Source organism: Spermophilus citellus (genome assembly GCF_964194105.1).
Source record: "Spermophilus citellus genome assembly, chromosome: 1".
NCBI classification, from domain to species: domain Eukaryota; kingdom Metazoa; phylum Chordata; class Mammalia; order Rodentia; family Sciuridae; genus Spermophilus; species Spermophilus citellus.
This window is the reverse complement of record NC_138182.1, coordinates 10,585,481-10,606,022: the sequence shown is the minus strand read 5'-3', so window position 1 is coordinate 10,606,022 and position 20,542 is coordinate 10,585,481. Positions and strand designations below refer to the sequence as shown.

Genomic DNA, 20,542 nt, shown 5'->3' with positions numbered 1-20,542 from the left:
TCCTGAATTAATTTTCTTCATAGAACAGACTGTCAGGTTTCTTGGAGTATTTATGCCCTATTTCTTAATTAGTGATTTTGCCAATGTCAGTCATATTAAATTTTCATAATGTAAATGATGCATTTCCTTGGCAAATATGTGCTATAAGAGTGCAGATTAAAGTTGATATTTTACTTTTGGTGCAATACTAATTCAGTGATATATATATAAAATAGTGTTCCTAAAACACAGATGCATATCCTATTGTTAAATAATCTGAGGATTTATTAAAAGACTGCTATAACTAAAATACCACCCAATCTACCCAAGAAATTTCACTGTTTTTTTTTAGTATTTGTATAACTATGCTCAAGAACAAGATTTTGTGTGTGTGTGTTTACTTACCTTTAAGTAGAAAGCAGGTTTGATCAGAGAAATACTTATTTTGTTGAATATTAAAGTAAACTTCATTTTAGATGTGGAGTTTGCCTATCATTACTCTCTTTGTAAGTATGGAAACTTGGCTACTGTTTTCCCTGCTTATTTTCTTGTGTCCAGTAAAAAGTGTGTTTAATTTTTAAAAGTATCACATCTGATATTTTGTAAATATCACCTAATTCCTGTCTTCTTTACTCCTATATTTTTTATTATGTGAAAAAGTGACCTACGTAATGAATTTTTTCTTCTAATCAATTAGTTCATGAAGGGCCTTATTGAAAATTATCTTGCCTGCTCTGTTGTTCTACAAACCTAAATTTCAAAGTCATCCTTTCTTCTTGATGGTGCTCATACAATATTCTGATATCTTGAAAATAAAGTTGATAGTTGTTTATAGTTAACTGAAATGATTTGATATTGATAAAATGGATTTTGCAAATCAAAGACTAAAATTAGTCTTACTATAAATGCAACTACATATGTATGTCTATATACTTTTCTTTTAAAATTGTACTTATTCATGTATTTGCAATTTTTAAAAATCATTATTTTTCTGTAACATAACTGTAAAGATTTTTTATCTATTTACCCATATATTTCTGTTTTTAAACTAAGAAGTCATTCATTGTAGAAAATGTGAAAATACTAAAATGAATAGATAAAAAGTTACTCATAATTCAAACAAGAGATTGCATATTTTTTTTAGTAATTGGTTTTAGAATTTGAATATTCCACCAGTTCTTTTTCTAGCCATTTAAAAATGTTTGAGACAAAATGGAATTCAGCTGCAAATATAGTTCTGTTTTATGCTCTTCTGGTTAACATTTTCTCATCACCATTTGTGACTTGTCTCATTAGTTGTAAAATATACTTTTGATAATGACACAATGTCATTATATGTAAAAATTTGTTTTGATGCTTCAGTTGGCTGGACATTAAGCCTGTTTCAAACTTGACAATAGCAGATAATGTAAGAGAGATTACATTATATTTTGAAAAACATCACCTAATTCCTGTCTTCCTGCACATCTCTGGTCACCTTCCTATAGTAGATGTCTAGAAACACAATTACTACATCAAAGAGCAAAATGCTTTTTAGTGTTGGGTATATAAGAAAAACAGGGACTCCCAGAAGAGTGGCACACGTTTGCACTGCCACCCAAGCTCCTTGGTGTCTGGCATCACTGTCAGCCAAAGCCAAAAATAACAACAACCTTTTTCCTTTGACATTTTCTTACTGGCACGGATAGAAAATTAAAGTTGTATTTTCATAGTTTCCTTTGTATTAGAAGGTAGTCATCGTCATTATTTTTTGTCTTGTTTTAAAATTCATATTTATCTTCCTTCCTTATGATTTATCTATTCTGTTAGTCTAGACAGTCCTTGACCATTAAGATTATGTTTTCTTTTTGCTCTCTGCATTTGATTACTTGAAATCTAACATAAAGGAGCTCTAGTAACCTCAACATAATCCCGTTTAATAATTTTAGTCTTTTAATTCTTCATTGTGATACTTTTCTTTGCCATATTTTGTTTCAGTAGGTATAGAGGGTTTCACCTGTCTGTTAACCCTAAATCATGCTCTTAATTGTAGCCTTCTATGTTTTCTTGCTGGTTCTCACCAATGATTGACAATGTTCTTTGCTTCTTTTTTAATGACATATACTATTTCTTGATGGAGTTTTGGATGATTATCTGAGATGCCAGTGGTATCTATGTAGGTGTATAGCACATGTACTGTTCTCTATCCACCTATGCAAAGTTTTTATTACCCCACATGTGGAAAGTATTCCTGTACAGGAACTGTTTCCATAGAGAAGGATGCCCACTGGGGAAATATGGTTTTAGACTTCATCAGAGCTACTTATGCCTCCCCTGGGACGAGGATGCACATCCCAATCCCTGTAGAACTTGCATGAACACATTTACCTCCCTATCCAGGTATATATTTGCTAGAAAAATCCCAGTCAGACTTGCTCCTGAACTCCGGGAACATGCATGTCCTGATGGTGAGTTTTTGGGGTGTTTTGGGTCTCATTTTGTTCTCATCTTAATTTGGGTTTTATTTTCCTTTTAATTATTTGAAATAATTAATTTACATTTGACTTACTGTAATCCTTGTTGACTACATTATAGTCTTTTTAAACAAGGCAAAACACAATATTTATTTTTATCATTTACTGTTTATTTATAAGAATAATAACTTTTACCTGGTTGAATAAAGCAGAAAAACATTCTTTCTTATGCTCTGAAATGACTTGATTTATCCCAAGAGACGGAAAATGTGGCATTTGTGTAAATTGTTAAGAGAATGCTCTTTTGGTGGTTCATATTAATATGTACACATTATTGCTAATTTTCTAGAGTTTTCTCAGAAGCTCGTCAAGTCCATCTCTTGTTGTCCTTTGCCCACTGTCTTTGTCTCATGGACTCTAAGATGATGGCATTGAGAAACAGAAATGACAACAAAACAAGCCACAGCCAAAACAAGAGCTGTGCTGCAGACCTAGGTCTGAACCAGCGGCCAGAGTGCTGTGTCCAGTCCCCATGGACACAGCTCTTTTCCTTTTGTACTGCACATTTTAGGATTATAGGATACAACCCATTCACCTCATGTGCCTGGGGGCTCTCCTCTCCTCCCCACCCCATCTGCTCCCCCAACCCTGCTCAGCTATATGCACGCTCACAAGTGTGCACACCTACACTTTATCCCATCCTGTTTCCTACAAGTTTTAAAGCTGATTTATGAAGAAGCTATAGAGCAGTTGTCTGCAGGGGGTGGACAGCTCTGTCTTTCAGTTCATTAGGGATCTGAGTGTCACACCCAAGAAGTGTGTAGGAAGGAAGGACGGAATCTCTTAATCAGTTATTGAGTAGTCCTCTGTGAAGTTCCCTATTGGAAACAGTTAATGACAAACTCTTTCAGATTCTGCCAATAACTTGGCAGCTGGTGTTATTTTTCTGATCTGTATATCTATATATCTATATTGCATTTTTGCAGAAATTTGCAAAAGACTGACTAAAAAGAATATTCTAGACTCAAATCAGGGACTACTTTTAAAGTTTTAAACTTTTCATATAGTAGAAAAACAGAGTACCCACTGTTTAGTTAATTCCCCAATCATTTCTGGGAGGAACCTTAGTATGTTGAGTTATTTAATTTGCTTGGAATTTAGTACGCCATGTCCAGAAGTTGGCTTTCTGTGCCATTTAAGAATGACACCAGCTGTTACTAGTTATTGACTGCAAGAACTGTGTTAACTAGTTCTTGTCTATTATCTCCTGTTTCCCTCCTAACAATCCTCTAAATGATGTATTTTTATCTATTGTTTATTGATGAGCTGTTGTAGGTAGCCATGAGAGAATAAAGAGTCCAACTATAAATAGTATTTTTCATAGATTGTATTTTTCTGTGGGCATGACTCAATGAAATACTTAATAATACATTCATCTTATTATCAGTGAAAACATATTTACTCATCCTCATAGGCTAAAACACAACTATTTCCCATTAACAGCTCTCATTTAGTTTTGAGGTTGGTACAATAGAGAAGATGGATTTATTAAAATAATGTTAATATAATATGGCAATTAATGGTTGGGAAACTGCAAATAAGAATGTCCATAAGGTGATCAGAGGGAAAAAATGGTCCTCCCCAAAAGAAGACACTTCTGGGATTAAGGGCAGAATGTAACTATGCTTTGTCAAGGGAAATAATAATTCCAGTAACTGGTGTGCCGTTGACCAATGATGTCAGCACAAAACAACAGGAAGAGACTGCCTTCTCCATGTGATTCATGCAGCATTGAAGTCACCCACTAAAAGACGCACAGAGTATTATCAGTGTGCCACTGATGAGTCACCACAAAAACAAATCCAATAAGAGCAACACACACACAATCCCAGCCCAATGTCACAACAACAAAAAAAGAGCCTTTACAGCAGAAAAGACATAAAGTTAATTTTAAAGGCTCTTCTGGGGCAGGAGACAGATGGCTACTTTAAATTTTAAACTAAATTGCTAGTTTTTTTGCACAGTCATGTCCAGGCATGGATAGCAATTTGTTCTAAATCCTCAGATGGGACTTACTTTATGAGACTGTGAAAGATTTGACACAGTAATGGCCTCACACAAAACATTAAAAAGAGATCTCCAAAGATGCCTGAAAATCTTCAATGGGTCATAAATTTTTGTCTTTGGTCAATAAAAATGAATTTTGTTCACTAAAAATACACCCCCCAGAGAAATAACATGTCTTCCAGTGTGACCTGCCTCAAAATCATTCTTCAGTTTTTCTCTAGGAAAGAAATAAGTAAGAAAGAGTATACATTTCCAATGGCTCTCCCGAGGCACAATTCCAACCACTGGAGACCCTCAGTGGGCTGACCTCAGCCTGCCAATGTGGCCCTTGCCCACAGGTTTCCCCTGTGATTCTGATTTAATCATTCAAACTCCCTTATAAAGAATGTCCTCGTGTAATGCCATTTCAGAACCCAAATCTTTATCCATTGGAATCATATGTACCCCTAAAGCTTTACCTATTTCCTTGGAAGCAATCTCTTCCTCTGATGAAAATTAGATGACATTTGGAATCAGAGTGGTTGGGCCCATAGTAAGTTCCCAGAATTTGTAAATAACCTCCAGGGCATGTTAGATATTACTTTCAAACTGAGTACATCTATGGTAGCATATTTCACCTTTCTCTTTAGTTGAATTAGTCTACTCTTATGCTTTCTGCTGTGGGATAAGTTGAGTTTTTCCTTAGGTTCTTGATTATGCTATGGAGAAGGTAGTACGTATGTTTATGTCTGTATATTTCATGAAGAATACTAACAGAATTATGAATGGTGACATCCAGGAATATGATTATTTAGACTTCATTATAAATGGATGCATCAGGTATTTTGTGAAAAGTGATTTTCAGTGATGTAGTGATGGGCGGGGTGGTATAAACACGATGTATAAGACTCAAAAAGGAGACAATATACTTAATGCAAATGAAGGCAAAAAATGTGATTTGGAATGGAGAAGACAAACACTTGGGTGGCATGCCTCAGGTGGTGTCCATAAAAATTAATTATCTGGGAAACCCTGTGCCTACTAGAAGAAAATATAGGCCCAACAATCTATCATGTTGGCTTTCAAACTGACTTTCTCAACAATACTCCTAAAGTATAGGAAGTAAAATTTTAAAAATCTATAAATGATATGATGTCAAAGTAAAAATCTTCTTCGCAGCAAAGAAACTAATCCAAGTGTGAGAAGAGACAGCCTACTGAATTGGAGAAAATCTTTGCCACCCACATTTCCAATAAGGCATTAATTTCCAGAATCTACAAAGAACTCAAAAAACTTAACACCAAAACAACAAATAACCCAACCAATAAATGGGCAAAGGAACTGAACAGGCATTTCACAGAGGAAGAAATATGAATAGTCAAAATATATGAAAAATGTTCAACATATCTAGCAAGTAGAGAAATGAAAATTAAAACTATATTTGAGATTACACCTCTTACTTCTGTCAGAATGGCAATTATCAAGAATACAAATAACAATAAATGTTGGCAAGAATGTGGTAAAAAGAGCACACTCATATACTGCTAGTGGGACTGCAAATTGGTGTAATCAATCTGGAAAACAGTATGGAGACTCCTCAAAAAATTAGGAATGTACCACCATTTGACCCAGGTATATCCCTCCTCACTACATCCAAAGGACTTAAAATCAGCATACAACTGTGAGGTAACCACATAAATGTTTATAGAAGCTTAAGCCACATTAGTTAAGCTATGGAGCCAATTTAGGTGCCCTTCACCAGATGAATAGAAAATGTGATAATACGCATGCACACACATACACACACACACACAGGAATATTACTCAGCTATAAAGATGAATGACTTATGAGATTTGTTGGTAAATGGAAGGATCCATGCTAAGTGAAATAAGCAAATCCCCCAAAACCAAATGGTCTCTCTGATATGTGGATGCTAACACACAACAAGGAGCAAGGAAGAAGAGAAGTCTACTGGATTAAACAAAGGGGAATGAAGGAAAGGGAGGGGGATAAGAATAGGGAAGAAAGTGAAATGAATCTGACATAACTTTCTTATTACATCAATGAATACACCACAGTGAGTGTCAACATCATGTACATCCACAAGACTGGGATCCTAATTAGAATAACATACTCTTCACATTTGCAAAAAATATGGCAAAATAGACTCTACTCTCATGTATAGCTAAAAAGGACAAATTAAAAAAAAAAACACCTGGAAGAAAGATAGTGGAGTGTTTTTTTTTTTTCTTCTCAAAAATTTATTAGTGAACCTCAGTTTCTGATCATGTATGGGAAAAATGAGTTAAAACCCCCAGAAAATTATAGATAGAATGAAATTAACCTTTAAAGACCTTGTTAGGATCCCAACAAAAGAATGGAAATGCCAAGAATCAAAAACTAAGGAGCAGCTAAATCCCCTTTCCTAGAGAATTTCTGATCTCTGGTAGGCTTTGGTTTTTTTTAATTTTTTTTATTTTTTTATTGGTTGTTCACAACATTACAAAGCTCTTGACATATCATATTTCATACATTAGATTGAAGTGGGTTATGAACCCCCAATCTTACCCCAAATGCAGATTGCAGAATCACGTCGGTTACACATCCACAATTTTACATAATGCCCTATTAGTAATTGTTGTATTCTGCTACCTTTCCTATCCCCTACTATCCCCCCTCCCCTCCCCCTCCCATCTTCTCTCTCTACCCCATCTACTGTAATTCATTTCTCTCCTTGTTTATTTTCCCATTCCCCTCACAACCTCTTATATGTAATTTTGTATAGCAATGAGGGAAATTGCATGGAAATGAAGGGAGACCCTCATTGCTATAGGCTTTGGTTTTTAATGTTGTGTCAGAAATAAGCACAAAGTCATGGAACCTTGACAGGTGGAGATTGCTAGCTGAGATACTGGAGCAAAGCTAGATTTTTATTAGCCTTCACTCTCAGAGAAGAAGGTGTTCAGAAAGAGAATTCAATGGTACAAGGAAATGAAGGGCAGTCCGCATGTCTTGCCAGCCACTCAAATATGGAATCCTATTATTAAACCAACTGGCAGTGCAGAAATGAGGGGGAATGGAGAGACAAGTCAATAAGGTGCTGTAACAAGTGGTTATCCACTGAAATAAGATAAAATCGCTCCCTGTCTTACATCAGCCACAAAAATCAATTCAAGTTAAGTGAAGAGCTAAGTGTTTAAAGCAAAACAAAGCCACAGCATATGTGTCTGTCCTGCCAAGACTGTGTGTTGCAAGTTGTGAGGAAGGGGGCACTCAAACACTGGATAGATTGCTACGTCTATGACTTATCAATTCTATTAGAGTTGAAGATATGTTTATTCTAAGATCTAGCAATTCTATTCATAGTTATATATTGTAAAACATTCACTTCACATGTGCACAAATCAATGTGTGAGAATGTTCAGAACAGCACCATTCGGATTCACAAAATTTAGAAACCAACATCAAACATCTGGGTGCATTAGTTTTCTACCAATGCATAACAAATTACTACACACTTAGCCATGTAAAATAACACTCAACTATTATCTTGTGGTTTCTGTAGGTCAGAAGTGCGGGGATGGTACATCTGTGTTCTCTGCTTGAAGTCTCAAAAGCTGAATGAAACCCAGGTGTTAGCTGGAGCTTGGCCTTATAGGGCTGGTCTCAATCATCCCCATTTGTGTTATCAGAATTTATTTCCTTGGGGTTGTAAGACTAAAGGTCCTGATTTTTTGATGGCTGTTGTTCAGGGTCATGCCCAGCTCCTTGAGGCCACTCACAGGTCCTAGCCACAGGGCTATCCACAACATGACAGTTTTCCTCCTCAAAGTCAACAGAAGACCCTTTCCTGTTTCATAACTCCTTCTTCAAGAAGGACTCAGCACTTTTGATTAGGTCATGTCTACCTAAGATGTTCTCCATTTTGGTTGATTCAACATTAAATGATCAGCCACATACTAGCAGGATCAAAAAGTTCTGCCCACATCCTCACCCACACCCACATCCAAGGGGATGAGATTATATAGAGCATATACATTAGAGGGCATATATCATTAGAGTCATCTTAGAATTTATCTACCATATAAATGAATGGAAACATAAATTGTATAGTGTCTATACAAATAGTGCAAAATATTTATGTTACCACATACAGTGGCATATTATACAGTAACGACAATAAATGAAATGCAGCTACATGCACTCATATAGGCAAATCTCACAAATATAATGTTGAACAATAAAAGCAATTATCTGAAGACATAGTATAGTCTAAGACAATGTAAGACAAATGTAAGCTCTATGCAAAAAGATGCATAACTTTGAGTTTATTTCTATATATGCACTAAAAACATAAAGAAAGGTACTAAGAACATAAACATCCAAATCAGAAAAGTGATTTTCCATGAGGAAAGATAAAAGTGATCAGAGAGAAGCACCCAGGGACATCAGGTCTACTGTACTGTTGTGCTAGTTAAGCCCTGTGTGCGTTTTAATATTAATATTTTTTTAATATTTTAAATTTTAAAATATTTTAAGGTAATTATTTATTTTTATTTTAATTTTTGCATAGTTTAGGATTGAGCCAAGGGCTTCATGCATGCTGGGCAAATGCTCTACCATTAAGTTATACCTCCAATTCCTGTTTTGTTATTCTTTGTATCTTTTTGCATGTCTAAACTATATTTTAGATAAAATGAAAGACAAAAACAATAAGAAAAAAAATCAATAAAAATGTCAGCGATATTGATTATTACTTTTGAAGTTAAAATAAATTTTGAATTTATTAAAATGTGGTGATCTCTTATTACATCTGGCAAATAATTAAAAAAAAATTTAGGAGTGAGTTTTTTCTTCAAATTTCCCAGTAATTATTTCAATATGACTTAAAGCATATTAGTCATTTTGATGGTTGAAAAGAAACAGGGAAATTAATTTATAACTAAGTGTTTTATAGCATTTATTGCTTTTACTGTATAATAACTCTTTGGGACATGATTTTATAAGTGAAAATTCAATAAAGCAAATAAGTATCATTTAGAGAATGCAAATTAAGAAAAACTGTATCAAATAAATCACATTAAAATTCAAGTAGCTCATTTATGGAGGTTATATTACTTATAAATAAAAATTATCTTCGTTTGCACAATTACAAAACAAATGAGGCCTGTTTATTATAATAAAAGTAGAGGATTAGGAGGAATAAAGATACTGCAATGGTTAAAGATGCACAATGAATACTGTACTTAGTAACTTACAGGCAGTTGCTTTATGTAATAAATGTAGGAAGAAACTGAGCAAAACCTTATTGAAATTGTACTTATCATCTTTCATTAGGCAACCACAGAAAAGCATGCAATTTGTTTTCATTACAGAAAGATTGTGGTTGCTTTCTTGTGCCAATCTGTCTTATGACCTGTACGAGCTGTTCCATCATGGAAATTTAATCTAAATTATCCTCATAATACAATTTATTCATTTCAACAAAACAGGAGCTGTTGAATATTCCCTCATAGCAGGATTCAGTTGCATTTGTTATTTGTATTTAACAGAATTTCTGTTTGGTTCAAACTAGAAAGTTATTGACATGGGATGATAAAGTTGTTTATTAAATTCTATCAATGAATCATTGTCTTTTTCTGTTCCATTGAGAAACATTCAAGTGCTTTTATTCCATCTCCTGGGACTCTATGCCGATGCTCTGCCGGTTGTCTCCCTCTCTCTGACTCTCTGGTGCCTATGATCTCCTTCCCATCCCCTACAAACACACACACAGTGTTAGGGCTTAGGAGGGGCAAGGGATACACAGCACTATCGACTTCTAAGTACCTGTGCATAAGTGTCTGTGACATATGATAGAAAATGGCCAGAATCATAGGGAGAGCAGGAATCTCTGGCTGATCATTCTCTGCCCAGTCCCAGGCTGGCAGCTTTGCAGATACCTATTTGGAAATCTTGGGAAGGATCTGGGGCCCAGATGCATCTGATGAGAGAAATTAAACACATATTTCTCTCATATATTTATCTGCATCCCCAGTTTGCATAGGGCATACAGGAGCCTTGGAGACAAAGAGAGAAATCCTCTCTAGGTTTGCTCTGTCCTGTGTAGCATTTTTATGGTTGTCTCCCCCACACTCATTCCTTCCCATGTGATTAATCTAAGCCAGTCATTTTAATCACAGACACCTCGTCAGAGATCAGGAATAACTGTGATACCTAACCCTGCCAATGAGAGATGAAAGCATATTTTCTGGGACTAGAAGGTGTTATGATTTGGATATGAAGTGTCCTGCAAATGCTTTTGTGTTAATGCAAGAATATTCAGATGTGTAATGACTGGATTGTGAGATCTGTAACCTAATCAGTCCATCCTAGTGTAAATGGACTAACTGTGTGGTAACTGTAGGCAGAAGGGGTGTGGCTGGAGGAGGTGTGTCACTGGGGGCATGCTCTGGAAGGCTTATGTTCCCTACAGAGCCTTCCCTCAAGCCCTGCTTCCTGGCCTCCAAGATGGGAATAGTGCATTCAGCCAGGAGGCTCCACCTTATCTCTGGCCCATAGCAACAGAATGGTCCAACTAGGGACTGAACTTCTGAAACTGTGAGCCAAAATAAACTTTTCCTCTCCTAAGTCGTTCCTGTTAGGTATTTTGATCATAGGATGAAAAGTTGATTAACATAGAAAATGGTTCCAAGAAATAGGATCATCTCTGTGGCTAACTTGACCAAGTAGTTCAGAAGCCTTTGAAGCTGGTTTGTGGGAGGCAATTGGAAAAGTCGGGAAGTACAGGCTGAAGCTTTAGAATGTTGTAAATGAACCTTAATCGGTGTTTCTGGTGGGATCCAGAAAATCAGAATGTGGAAAATAAAGACTCTGTTCAGTGAGGTTTCAAAGGGGAACCAGGATTCTATTGGAAACTGGACTAGAGGCCACTTGTGTTACATTATGGCAAAGAAATTGGCCATATTTGGCCCCTGTCATCCTCAGACTCTGTGTGAAGCTGAATGTAAAATGATGGACAAATTAATTTGATGAACAAAATGTCAAGACAATACAGCATTCAGTTGGTGATGCTAACTAGTACTTTGCCCAGAGACAATAAGAATGATTACTTTGGAGCATCTCAGAAATCTGCAAAACCATACCTACTGCAGTCTTAAGGGTGCAAAAGGAGAAGCTTTGACAAAAAATTCTGCTTTGACAATTATTCTTTTCGCACAGGGATCCCAGGGAGTTATTTCACCATGTTCAGCCTCACAGGTACGCAGAGGCCATGCTCATAGATATGCAGCAATGATTTCAGGGATCCCAGTTCCTGTGCTAGCTGGTGGCCGATCTTGGTGCAATCCATGTGGTATTGATTCTGTAGGAGTGTGGAATGCTGGGTCATGGAGCCTTCCACCAAGATTTCAAAGGAAGGCCTGGGATCCAGTTAGGCAAAGTGTAGCAGGGTCAGAATTCCTGAAGGCTTCCCCTAAGAGAGTCATGAATTAAGCTGTAAAGCAGAAGCTAAAGATAATGGAGATTATGGTGACATGGACTGTCTGCCAAGGAAAGCTGCGGGTTGTGGAGAGAGCCAGGATATGTGAGGCCATAAGTGCAACTGGCAAGACCAGAGTGGTGGAGCTGCCCAAGCCCTTTGGAGAGCACAACTCACGTCCACGTGTCCTAGATGCTGTATGCAGAACTAGCGGACCTATCTGCCTGGCTGGGTTTGGGATCTCGTCTTGGTCCCATCCTTCTTTCTATGTCCTTATTCCTTCCTTTCATAATGGTCATGCTTACTCTGTGCAACTGTATAGAGAGGAACTAAATAAATTTTGCATCTTGAGATAGACGTGAGCTTTTAGGGGCCTGGGGCAGAATGCTATGGCTTGGATATGGATATGAGGTGTTCCCCCCAAAGATCCTGTTTCCATGAGTGAAAGTATACTTTTGGTCCTCTAAGTCATTCTTGTTGAGTATTTTGTTCATGCTGATAAAAAGTGACTAACACAGAAGTAACAAAATCTGTAACAAAAGCTCCTGTTAATGCAGGACTATTCAGAGGAGAAAAGATTAGATTATGAGAGCTCTAACCAAATCAGTCCATCCAAGTTTGAATAGATTAACTGGGTGGTAACCATAGGCAGATGGTATGGCTAGAGGAAGTGGGTCCCAGTAGCATGCTCAGGAAACATGGATCTTCCCCTCTCTCTCTGAATGCAGTGAACGGAGCACTGCTCTTCCACCATGCACTTATGCCATGAAGTTCTCTACCACCTTGCGCCCAGAGCAACGGAGTTGGCCCACCATGAACTAAACCTTTGAAACCATGAGTGAAAGTATACTTTTGGTCCCCTAATTGTTCTTGTTGAGCATTCTGTTCATGCAGATAAAAAGTGACTAACACAGAAGGGATGAGATTGGGAGACCTTTTCTTCCTAAGAAGGAGACCCGGGAAGTGAGGACCCACTTATTCCCGTCATCATGAAGCGTGGGGATGCTACTTCCACTTTGCCAACCCTGGAAGACAGTATGGAGTAGGCAACTAGTGGGCCTGGTTTCTGTGACCAGGTGATGCAAATGGGGTGGCTCATGACACAAATGTACTGTCTCCCAGCTGTGGAGGCTAGAAGTCTGAGATGGAGGTGTTGGTAGGACTCTGCTCTATCTGATGGACCCTGGGGGAAATCTTCTCTTGTGTCTTTTAGCTGCAGGTATTTGTCAGCATTCCTTGGTGTTACTTGGTTTGCAGATGCCACTTAAAATGTATGACATCTCCTGATGTATCTTCACGTCGGCTTCCCTCCATGCCTGTCTGTCTGTGTCCACATCTTCCTTTTCATAAGAGCACCAGTCACACTGAATGACTCACCTATTGGCCTCATTTTACCTCCATTTGCTCCTATTTCCAAACATGTCACATTCTGAGGTACTGGGGGTTAGGAAGTCAAGATATCTTCTTGGGGGTTGAGGGGACACAATTCAACCCAGACCACAACAAAGAGAATCTCCGGGAAAGATTTCTAGAGTCATGACTCCCTCAAATCTAATCTACCTCATCTCTTAAATTTTGAGATAAATTTCCTAATTATTGAAGTCAGTCAAAGTCAAGATGTCCATTACTTCCAGTCAATGCCTTCATGGCAAGGTTATTCAGGCACTTCTGATGAGATTAGATAAGGACAATGATGGAGGACATTGGGGACCCTGCAATGAACCACAGAAGAAGGAAGAATCTGGCATGTGGTACCTGACAGTGTTCGAGGGTCATGGGTCTGCTAAGCTTCAGCATTTTCATTCATTCTTCCTGTTCTCTAACTGCCTCCCAGAGCAGCCTCCACCTGCCTTGGGTCTTGGAACTTCTCTGACCAATGCTGATTTCTGCACCCTGTAACAGGTACAGGGCCAGGATCCTGATAAGATCCTTGTATCAGCCCAGACTATGCCCCAACAATATTAGTTACTCATGCACCTTGGTCTCATTGAGTCCTGCAGGAATTTTGTGATGAACTACCCCTGATGCCTTTTCTTCCAGGCATGGGTTGACAAAGATATTTCTATTCTTGGTAGTCAGTAAATATTTCCTGACAAACTGACTTCCTTCCGGCATGTTTGCCAGGGTGCACTGGGCCCTAACAGATAATGGTTGGGAGGGGCCACAGATGGCTACAATTCAGTTTTCAAGCTGTGTAGCATTGGGTGGGTTGCACAAACACTATGCTTCAGTTTTATCATCTGTAAATAGAGTTCTTATTTATCGTATTGATTGTCTATCATTGCCATTTTAAAAATGAATGAAGGTCAGACCAACTAAATGTCACCCAAGACCATATGCATAATCAAAAGCGTTTAAGCATGATTCCGGAATCTGTGCATTTTCCCAATCCCTAATACGAGAAGAAGGAAGAAGAGTGTTTTAAAAGTGAGCTAAAGGGTAACTTTAACATCCTGTGCGTCATATAAGCTTATGAACATTGGATCAAATTTTGGTCAGCCATCTATTATTTTTGGTGCTTCATCTGAGGGTCACTGCACTGGGTGGTCCCTTAGTGTGCCTGGGCTGCTGCTCTTTCTGCTCCTCCAAATTTCTCTTCCTAAAACTGGCTGGGGAAAATGCCTTCATGTGTCCACACCAGGCCATTTTAGAGATTCTGCAGCAGGCTGCTAAAGCCCAAGGTACAAGGGGGTCTAATTGAACCAATGTCCAGTTCTACCTCTAGTCTGATGAGCTTTCACCAACTGGGTGGCTGGATCCAGACCAGGTGGAGAGACAACCATAGTAAAATGATTTCTCTGGCACCAGTCCTGAGCCCACTCTGCCAAGCCAAGCTCCTGCCTCTGCCTGACCCATCCTTTCTGCAAGGCGAATGCTTTGCCATCCTGTCTCTCACACATGCTTCCTCAGTTCATTTTTCTGCACCATTCCACAGCATGTTGCTGGAAGCCAGCCCCCAAGATGGCCTGGACTAAAGTCAAGACAATATGAAAAAACTGTGGGTTTTCACAATTCTTATTTTACTTTATGGTATATCAAGTGATTTTTCTTACAGAGAATTTGTTTTCCTAATGGGCTGTGCTTCCATTGATACTATAATTAACACACCCTCTCCAAGCATTCAACCACCAGATAAGAAGGAAGACGGCTTCAGGAGCAGGGAAAAAGTGAGCCCCAGAGACCAGTGCTGACGACAAAGCTGGTGTTGATGCACATGTTTGAATCATTTCTCCTAATGCACCCCTAGCCAGCAAGGAGCACCATGGATGGTGCTTCATTTGATTAGGAATGATCATGACTCTCTTTTACAATTGTAAAAATTTGAACACTTCTTATAAAATTTGATTATTTTTTTAGAGCTTTAACTTTTAATGATGCTCATATGCAAGGAGCAATCCAGCCCCTCCCCCAACTGCACCCGTTCAGGATGCCAATGCTGTCAGCAGCTCAATTACTGATTAGGGGTGCAGAGATGCTGAGCTGCTGTCATCAGGATGGTCCAGTAATCATGCAGAAGGACACAGCTGAGTCATGGGCTGTCCAAAAACGGAATGGCACTTGATTACTATAATGGCTGAAAACCAAAGTGAATGCAAAGGGACTTCTTCATGGGGGATCTAGAAAGCATCCTGTCTGACACAGATGGTATCTCCAACTTCAAATACAGAACACACTGTATAATCAAACCTTAACAAAGTGCTTTCTAGATCCAGTTGTATGTTATTATTCAGTACACATGACACAGGAGGAAAACACCCTTTCTTTCCTGTACTTTGGATATGAAAACAATATAAAGCTCAGTGAATGATCTGTCCAGTGTCACACAGCTAAAAAAGTGATAGAGCAGATCTATGCTAAGCCTCAGGCCAACATCATTCTAAATAGAGAAAAATTGAAAGCATTCCCTCTAAAAACTGGAACAAGACAGGGATGCCCTCTTTCACCACTTCTGTTTAACATAGTTCTTGAAACACTAGCCAGAGCAATTAGATGAAAGAAATTAAAGGGATTCAGATAGGAAAAGAAGAACTCAAATTAGCACTATTTGCCAACCATATGATTCTATACAGAGAAGACCCAAAAATTCCACCAGAAAATTTCTAGAACTAATAAATGAATTCAGCAAAGTAGCAGGATATAAAATCAACACCCATAAATCAAAGGCATTCAAAGCCTCTGAAAGAGAAATGAGAAAAACTAGCCTATTTACAATAGCCTCACACACACACACACACACAAAAAAATACTTGGAAATCAACTTAATGAAAGAGGTTAAAGACCTCTACAATGAAAAGTACAAATGCTAAAGAAAAAAAAAATAAAGAAGATCTTACAAGATGTAAAGATCTCTCTTGTTCTTGGATAAGCAGAATTAATATTGTCAAGATAAGCATGTTACCAAAAGCACTATACACATTTAGTGCAATTCCCATCAAAATCCCAGTGACATTTCTCATAGAAATAGAAAAAGCAGTCATGAAATTCATCCTGAAAAATAAGAGACCCAGAATAGCCAAAGCAATCCTTAGCAAGAAGAGTGAAGCAGGTGACATCACAATACCAGACCTTAAACTATGCTACAGAGGAATAGTAACAAAAATGGCACAATATTGGCACCAAAATAGACTTGTAGACCAATGGTATAGAATAGAGGATGCAGACACAATATAAATACACATATACAGTTATCTTATATTAGACAAAAGCATCAAAAACATACATTGATAGCCTCTTCAACAAATGGTGCTGGGAAAACCAGAACTACATAGGCAACAAAATGAAATTAAGCCCCTATCTTTCACCAGGCACAAAACTCATGAAATAATCTAAATCTCAAAGCAGATCAAGGACCTAGGACTTAAACCAGAGACCCTGTGCCTAATAGAAGAAAAAGTAGGCCCTAATCTCCATTATGTCAGATTAGGCTCCAAATTCCTTAATAAAACTCCTATAGCAAGAATTAAAATCAAGAATCAATAAATGGATGGATTCAAACTAAAAAGCTTCTTCTCAGTAAAAGAAACAATCAATGAAGTGAATAGAGAGCCTACAGAATGGGAGCAAATTTTTACCACATGCACATCAGATAGAGCACTAATTTCTAGGGTATATAAAGCACTCAAAAACCTTAACATAAAAAAATAATAACCCAGTCAATAAATGGGGCAAAGAACTGAACAGACATTTCTCAGAATATGATATACAATTAATCAACAAATATATGAAAAAATGTCCAACATCTCTAGCAATTAGAGAAATGCAAATCAAAACTAAGATTTCATCTCACTCCAGTCAGAATGGCAGCTATTAAGAACACAAACTGAATAAGTGTTGGTGAGGATGTGGGGGGAAAAGGCACACTCATACATTGCTGGTGGGATTGCAAATTGGTGCAGCCAATGTGGAAAGCAGTATGGATATTCCTTGGAAAACTGGGAATGGAACCACCATTTGACCCAGCTATACCACTCCTCGATTTATACCCCAAGGACTTAAAAACAGCATACTACAGGGACACAGCCACATCAATGTTTATAGCAGCATAATTCACAACTAAATTGTGAAGCAAACCTAGATACCCGTCAGTAGATAAAAGGATAAAGAAACTGTGGTATACATATACAATGTAATATTACTCAGCATTAAAAGAGAATAAAATCATGGCATTTTCAGTAAATGGATGGAGTCAGAGAATATTATGCTAAGTGAAGTTAGCCAGTCCCAAAAAACAAATGCCAAATATTTTCTCTGATATAAGGATGCTGATCCATAATGGGATGGGGGGGCATGGGAGGAATGGAGGAATTTCCGATAGGGCCAAGGGGAGAGAAGGGGCATGGAAGTAGGAAAGATGGCGGAATGGGGCAGACATTATTTCCCTAAGTACATGTAGGAAAACACGAATGGTGTGACTCGACTTTGTGTACAACCAGAGACATGAAAAATTGTGCTCTGTTGGTGTGATGTGAATTGAATCGCATTCTGCTGTTGTATGTAGCAAATTAGAATTTTTTTAAAAAAAGTGATAGAGCAGGCAGGAAAAATAAGACTTGTGTGGCAAGAAGTGTAGACTTGTGAATACAACACCTTCCACACAGGACCTTGGTTGGCCTCCTTACAACTCCAGAATTTAATTTATATTTGCTAAAGGTTCTTTTGTGTGTGTGTGTGTGTGGTTTATTTAGTGGTGATATCTGATCTGACCTAAGGCTGACTAACTGTTTTTATTTATCCTGTTTGAAGGTTGGTGTTCTGCTATGGGAATATTAATGTGCTGATTACAGGGTACTGATTCAGATGGCTCTGGGGGTGGTAAGTACCTTTCTAATATCTGGGAAATTCTGTACTCCACAAACCATCTGGCTAAAAGAGGTTTTGGGTAAGGGATATAAAATCCATGAGGTGAAATGAGAAGAGATGGTAAAAGATGAAGATAAGACATGAAATCAAGATACAACTATAAAGAAAGAACAGAACTACCCCCCCCCCCCTTAGATTCCCTAAGCCTAGAACAATGGCCGAACCTGTGTGACTTCAGTAATGTGTGCGGAATCACACTGGAAAGGGTAAACCATGACAAAAACAGTCCTCGTGTCACCAAGTAGAACATGGCTGTCTGCTCTCTTTATTTACCTAGTGAGGGCAGACTGAGAGGATCCGGGCTTCGTGATAGCACTTTCATCCTTGCTTGTACCCCTCCATCCTGGGAGGAGGAGCTCCCCCTCCTGTTGGCCAGGCTTTGCCTGGCTGCCCTCTCCTGCTGGCCTGGTGCATAGCCAGGGCACGTGGTTCTCTGGAGGGAGCTGCCGCCATGCACCCAGGTCCATCTCCCACCCAGCCAGTCATGCTTACAGGCACAGCTGCATTCATGGCTTAGTTCCCTCTACTCAGAGGCCTCCTTGTTGGGGACTGAGCTGGGGCACTTTTCTCCATTCCATGAGCCCTTTCTACTTTCTGCCCACCCACCCCAGGCCATAAACGCACAGAGGACTGCTCAGCAGTGAACCGATTTTCCCTCTCCCCAGGTCTGCCTGTGCTGATGCACCTGACCTCCCCCATGCGGTGCAGGGAAAGGGAGCCCTCTGCTGCCACTGCCACAGTGAGTGAGCAGGGCCCTGACTGGGACTGTGATTGGCTTGTGTTCCTCGCGACCGCCTCGACGCCTGAGGAATCTCTGTTCCAAGGCTCTGAATATCATCTTCCATGACCCCAGAGCCCCTTGCCATCACCCCCTGAATCACACACGTCTTTGACCCCAGCCTCGACTTGCTCTCTCTCATCAGTTAGACAAGCTCCCACTGCATCCATCTTAAAGTTCCCTGGCCTCGAGTCTCTTCTACCACTGACCGCTGTCTCCCTTCACATTCTGAAGGAGAAACTGCTCACTCAGGCCTTTAGCCCATGCTGTCCCCGGGACCTGGGACATGGCTCCCTTACTCCTCGTTTGGTGACCTCCAACTGTCCCTCAGTAACCACTGGCCCCAACAAACCTCCCTGGACTCTTCGATCCCAGTTCTGGTCCTTCCCTCTGGGTCCATGGCCTTTGCCAAGGCCAGAAGACAAACCTGTGCTTATTTACTGACTCCTTCCCTCAACAGCAAATTTTGTGAGGACAGAGAACTTAGTTGTGTCCATGTGTTCAGGATTCCCCAAAACCCTGGCTCTTCATAGTCACTCAGCCAAAGCTTAGGGATGTATAGATAAATGATGGAAGGAAGGACTCCAATGGTCCGTACTAAAGTAACAAATTTAGCAGAAAATTAAACACACACAGGCAAACACACATACACACACACACACACACACACACACACACACTCCAAACTGTATTAGTCTATCCACTGGGAATACTGGCCTTTTTGCTTTCAAAGCTTAACATTAAAACATATATTTTATGCTGTTTACTCCCCCCCACACACATAAGATTATTCTTGCCATAAATAAGCCTTACGATTTCAACTTCTGGTGAAAATACATATGTTCTTTGTTTTGGTCCCCATATATTTTATGTTGCTTAAATTTATTTTTTAAATATCTATTTTTTAAGTTGTGGTTGGACACAATATCTTCATTTTATTCTTATATGGTGCTGAGGATCAAACCCAGGGCCTCGCATGTGCTAGGTGAGCGTTCTCCCACTGAGCCACAATTCCAACCCCATGTTGCTTAAAGTTCCATGGAGATCCTAAGTCCCCATTGACACCTTATGTCTACATTTTGGGATCTTTCTAGTTAGCCAAATTTTATATACAAGTTCTGCTTATGGATTGATTTTTAACTTGCTTTCCAGCCTCTCATTAGAATGCAGAGGTATGAACTAGATATTTCCTAAAGAGACTTCAAATTTGAAGTCTATGAATTTTATTACATTAAAAATCCAAGGCTTCCTCTTAGATTATGCCTGATGTAAAATATATGACCTGTAAAACAGATAAAATGTGACCTCTCTCACACAAACAAATGGAAATTTAACTGTAAAATTCCACTATATTTTAATTTATAGGTACAAAGAACCCCAGTTTCTATTTTTACCAGTTTCAGCATATAATTATATTATTTCCACAATTTTAGAATTGATGAATA

The 20,542-nt window shown here is 38.7% G+C and overlaps 1 protein-coding gene across 1 annotated transcript in view; it reads right to left on the bottom strand.

Annotated features, from left to right (window-relative positions):
* Nucleotides 1–20,542, bottom strand: part of NALCN (sodium leak channel, non-selective) — a 288,158-nt gene that overhangs the window by 129,338 nt on the left and 138,278 nt on the right. The gene's annotated exons all lie outside the window — the stretch shown is intronic.